Source organism: Pongo pygmaeus, chromosome 8 (assembly GCF_028885625.2).
Source record: "Pongo pygmaeus isolate AG05252 chromosome 8, NHGRI_mPonPyg2-v2.0_pri, whole genome shotgun sequence".
Taxonomy (NCBI): Eukaryota; Metazoa; Chordata; class Mammalia; order Primates; family Hominidae; genus Pongo; species Pongo pygmaeus.
In genome coordinates this window covers 121,872,493-121,878,492 of record NC_072381.2, presented here as the reverse complement: position 1 = coordinate 121,878,492, position 6,000 = coordinate 121,872,493, and positions in this window count along the sequence as shown.

The following is a 6,000-nucleotide window of genomic DNA, read 5'->3' as shown; positions in this document are numbered from 1 at the left end:
AAATACCAGATGCTGGTGAGGCTGCGGAGACATAGGAACAACTTTTACCCTGTTGGTGAGAGTGTAAATTAGCTCAATCGTTGTGGAAGACAGTGTGGTGATTCCTCAAAGACCTAGGATCAGAAATACCATTTGACTCAGCAATCCCATTACTGGATATATACCCAAAGGAATATAAATCATTCTATTAGAAAGATACATGCACGCAGGGCCGAGCGTAGTGGCTCACGCCTGTAATCCCAGCACTTTGGGAGGCCGAGGCAGGCGGATCACGAGGTCAGGAGATGGAGACCATCCTGGCTAACATGGTGAAATCCCGTCTCTACTAAAAATACAGAAAATTAGCCGGGCATAGTGGCGAGTGCATGCAGTCCCAGCTACTCAGGAGGCTGAGGCAGCAGAATGGCATGAATCTGGGAGGCAGAGCTTGAAGTAGTTGAGATCATGCCACTGCACTCCAGCCCGGGGGACAGAGTGAGACTCCATCTCAAAAAAAAAAACAAAAAAAAGATACATGTACACTTATGCTCATTGCAGCACTATTCACAATAGCAAAGATATGGAATCAACCCTAATACCCATCAATGATAGACTGGATAAAGAAAATGTGGTACATATACACCATGGAATACTATTCAGCCATAAAAAGGAATGAGATCATGTCCTTTGCAGGGACATGGGTGGAGATGGAAGCCATTATCCTCAGCAAACTAATGCAGAAACAGAAAACCAAACACAGTGTGTTCTCACTCATAAGTGGGAGCTGAACAATGAGAACACATGGCACAGGGAGGGGAAGAACACACACTGGGGCCTGTCTGTGTTGGGGGGGCGGTTGGAGGAGAGAGAGCATCAGGAAAAATATAGCTAATGTGTGCTGGGCTTAATACTTAGGTGATTGGTTGAAAGGTGCACCAAGCCACCATGGCACACGTTTACCTATGTAACAAATCTGCACATCCTGCACATGTACCCCGAAACTTAAAATAAAAGAAGACTAACTAAATGGAGGGATATATCATGATTATGAATTGAAAAGGTCAATATTGTAAGCATGTTAACTTGTCCCAAACAACGTATATGGAAATAGGAAAGGGAAAGAATAACAACGACCTTGAAAAAATATTTTAAAGTTGGAAGGACTTGTATTGTCAGATCTAGATATTAATTATAAAGATACAGTAATTAAAACTATATGGTGTTGGCACAAAGGTAGACCAAAAGATCAATGAAACAGAAGAGTCCAGAAGCAGACCCACAAAAATACAAACCATCTTATTTATGTTAAAGAACCAATGCAATTCAGTGACAGAATAAATCATCTTTTCAATAAGTGGATCCACTAGATATGCAATTGAAATGGGTCTTCACCCTGCCTCATGCCATACACAAACATTAATTGCTTGGTTCTAAAAATAAAACACTGGAGCTTTTATAAGATAACATGGGAAAATATCCACATGGATTTAAGTGGTAAAATTATTTCCTAATCAGAACATAAAACTCTAATAATCAAGGGAAAGTCTGATAAATCAAACTTAAAATGGATTAGAATTAAGAGTTTTTATCCATCAAAAGATACTATTAAGAGAGTGAAAAGGCAAAAGGCAAGATACAGACAGGGAGAAAATATTTGCAATACATATATCCAAGAAAGGAGTCATATTAATAATATATAAAGAATTCCTACCAATCAATAAGAAAAAGATGGAAAAGAGAAACGAATAATGGGCATAAATGGTTAATAATGACTTTACTAAGAAGGACATGTAAATGTCCTATAAAGATAAAAAAATATGCTGTAGATCATTTGTCAAAATATGCTGTAGATCATTTGTCATCAAAGAAACAAATTAAAACCAAAATGAGATATCACTACACACTCACCAGAATGGCTAAAATTAAAAGGATTGTCAATATCAAATGTGGTGAGGATGTGGGGCAAAAAGAACCTCTCAGCACCGCTGATGGGAGTATAAATGACTATACCCACCCAGACAGCTTCTCAACAGTACCTACTAAAGGGGAATATGTACATGCTTCATAAATCTGCAATTCCATCCCTAGGTTTATACTAAAACTAAATGCAACCGGCCGCGGTGGCTCTTGCCTGTAATCCTAGCACTTTGGGAGGCCGAGGCAGGTGGATCACGAGGTCAGGAGATCGAGATCGTCCTGGCTAACACAGTGAAACCCCGTCTCTATTATAAATATACAAAAAATTAGCCAGGCATGGTGGAGGACGCCTGTAGTCCCAGCTACTTGGGAGGCTGAGGCAGGAGAATGGCGTGAACCCAGGAGGCAGAGCTTGCAGTGAGCAGAGATCACGCCACTGCAATCCAACCTGGGTGACAGAGTGAGACTCCATATCAAAAAATATATATAATAATAATAATAAATAAAATTAAATTAAATGCATATCAAATATACATTTAAAATGTTCATGAATGCAAAAATGTTCATGGAGGCATTATTTCCTATAGCCTCCAAGGTTATATAGCTTATATGTTTTTTTTTAAAAAACTTAGCTATCTATAACTATATAGTTATAGTCATCAACTATAGAATGCATAAAGAAGTTGTCATGCAAAAAATTCTGTACAGTAATAAAAAGATGAAACTATTATTATTTGCAACAATCTTATAGACAGAATATTGAACAAACGGAGAATGAATAAATATTATTATATGATTCCATCTATGTCAAGTTAAAAAATGAACAAAACTAATTTACAGTGATAGAAATCAGATTAGTGGTTACCTTTGGGTGAGTAAGGATTGAGAGGGAGCACAAAGTAGACTTCTGTGATGCCTTTAATGTTCTTCTTTTTTAAAAAATTACATGGGTGTGTTCATTTAAAAAAATTAATTGTGGCCAGGTGCGGTGGCTCACGCCTGTAATCCCAGCACTTTGGGAGGCCAAGGTGGGTGGATCACGAAGTCAGGAGATCTAGACCATCCTGGCTAACACTGTGAAACCCCATCTCTACTAAAAATACAAAAAATTAGCCAGGCGTGGTGGAGGAAGCCTGTAGTCCCAGCTACTCGGGAGGCTGAGGCAGGAGAATGGCGTGAACCCAGGAGGCGGAGGTTGCAGTGAGTGGAGATCACACCACTGCACTCCAGTCTGGGTGACAGAGTGAAACTCCGTCTCAAAAAAAAAAAATTAATTGAGCTGTACACTTATGATTTGTGCACTTTGTTGTATGTATATTACACTTCAATAAAAAGAAGTTTAAATTAAAGTAAACTGTGGCAGCCCCTCTCCTAAGGGGCTTCCTTCCTAGAAATTAGCCTGGATTACACCGAGTATATTAATGTCGTACATTTTCCAGTGCTCACTGTTTTTGCTCACCTGTGATTCACCCACTATTCTCATTTGTCCTCCTATTCTCCTCAGTGGGGTAGGAGCCTATCCTGTTGCCAATGATGTAAATAGGAAAAAAGAATATGAAGTGTTAGAATTAAAGATATAGGGAACCTCTGGAAACGTGAGTTACTCAGGTGACAAAAGCTAAAGAGATGGCAGGATTTTGCTCTGCTCAATGCAAGAATTTTCAGCACCCCAAAGGTTTATTACTCATGGATTTTTTTCCATAGTTACATTAAAAAATGCAAATGCATTTTTTAAGCCAGTTGACATAGAACTTTCCATTATCCTTTTGCTATGAGGAGTGATCTAAATTTAACATGAAGAGTTGTTATAGAAACTTAATCACATCAGATGTTGTCCTAGAAAGTACTAATTAAGGTAATTATTCAATCCTATGGAACTCAAGTTATCACATCTCTTTTTAGCTTTTTATTTACTCCATAACACTCTCTGTACATACAAACCAATGTTATATTTTGGTATGTTGGTATCTGGTATGTTGATATATTAAAATTGAAATCAATAACTGGAGAAATTCTACTTTAAAACATCATCTTTGTTGCTTGACTAAAATGCCTTTGTCACTTTTTAAAAACAAAACTGACCAGTTAATTGTGTGAAATTGGTTTGTAGGCAGAGCTTAAATGTTTCCCTCATATGCTTTCAGTTGCTGGTCAACCAAGAGGAAAGTTCAATTTCTAGAGAGAAATGTCTATTGATTACTACACCAACAGCAATTACATTGAAGCCGGGGGCCAGTGAGTAAGACGGTAAGTTCCTATGTAACCTGAGGACAGATAGCTGAAGAACGCCCACAGCACGTGCCCCGTGTGCTCTCACACCCTAAACAGTCTGTGAGGATAGAGTTTCTCCATCCTGGTGCTCCTCTTCTCCATTCCACAGGTACTGTCCCTGTCCCACCTGAAACATGTGACAGAAACATACATGGTAAACCAGCAAAGAGTTCAGGATATCAGAATCTTCTTTCTTTCCTGGTTGTAATTCATGCATTTGGAGAACACAATGAGGTTTGTCCTTTATGTTTTATATAGCCCGATGTACACTTACTCCAAGAGCATCAGTCAATAATTAGGAGAGGGTTTTTTAAAAAATGATATTCTACCTAAATACATGTTGTTGTTGCTAAATTTCAAGATTGGTTATAAACCAGAATTTTAATCCGAGTGAGATCTTGAAAACTGAAAATTTCACTGCAAGAAGCATAGAGGTTTGATTCATTAAAAATGTGTGAAATGTAGAGGTTTGTTGATTACTAAGCAGTGGCAGGATGACACAATATGCTCATTCTTCCACTAGAGGGCACTGTAATAAATCTATTAAAGTCAACTAAGGCTTTCCACAATAAAAAGACAAATCAAACTTTTGGAAAATTAGAATTTATTTGGTGCAATCAGTAAACATCACTAAAACATAAAAATATGTAATTATAGCTGCATATGATTGGGGAGAATTATGACCACACATGAAAATCCAAAGCTTCTTTTGTATTGATTGACTGAGTCATTCATTCATTCATTCATTCATTCATCAATCTATCCAGTCATTCCTGTACACATACCCTAACCTAATTTTCCTCAAGGATTTCACAATAAGAAAGTAACCCCAGAAATCATGAATGCTATCTTCGTTTTACAGATGGATACACTGAAGTTTAACGGGGAGAATAGATTTGCTCAAGTCCACTTCATTAATTGATGCTGGAATCAGAACTAGATCCCAGATCCTCTAATTCACAATTCTATGCTCTATTCACTATATTAGATTCTAAGATATTGTGGAAGTTCAAACAGAAATAAACTTCTGTTTCTAAGATTTCAGAAAATGTCGTCTGCATTGCTGGTACAAAATATCAACGTGTTCCATTTGTCTTTTGCATTTTTCTTTTTTCAAGTTTTTTGTTTTGGGTGCCTTGGGCCTGTTTCTTTCTCTCTGTGATAACCAATGGAATTACAGTTTTTGGCCTCGAAAATTCATGGGCCTTTGTAAGTGCTGGTGAAAGAAACTTTTGTAACTAAGACAGAAAATGTTGCATATTTCCCCTGCAGCTTCAGAGAAAAAGTAAATGGCATCATGCATAATAAAAATGTTGCTGTAAGTGCTATTTCCAAATGCTAAAAAGAGTTTGGTAAAACACCTGGACTTTAGATATTGATGTTATAGTCTATGAATGTAGCCCTCATCTTATGAAAGGGCTAATTCTGATTGGTTGACTTAAAAATGTTTTGCTGTAGAAATAAAATTTAAATTCCTTTCTGCTCTCCAGAAGCTATATATATGCATATATTTTCATTTTTAAGCCAGATGAGAATCACTCTCTTCCTTTTTCCCACACTTGCAATAATATAGCGACTGACTTGGCTTGAGTTCTTTTTTTTTTTTTTTTTTTGAGACGGAGTCTCTCTCTTTCGCCGAGGCTGGAGTGCAGTGGCGCTATCTCGGCTCACTGCAAGCTCCGCCTCCCGGGTTCACGCCATTCTCCTGCCTCAGCCTCCCCAGTAGCTGGGACTATAGGCGTCTGCCACCGCGCCGGGCTAATTTTTTGTATTTTTAGTAGAGACGGGGTTTCACCGTGTTAGCCAGGATGGTCTCGATCTCCTGACCTCGTG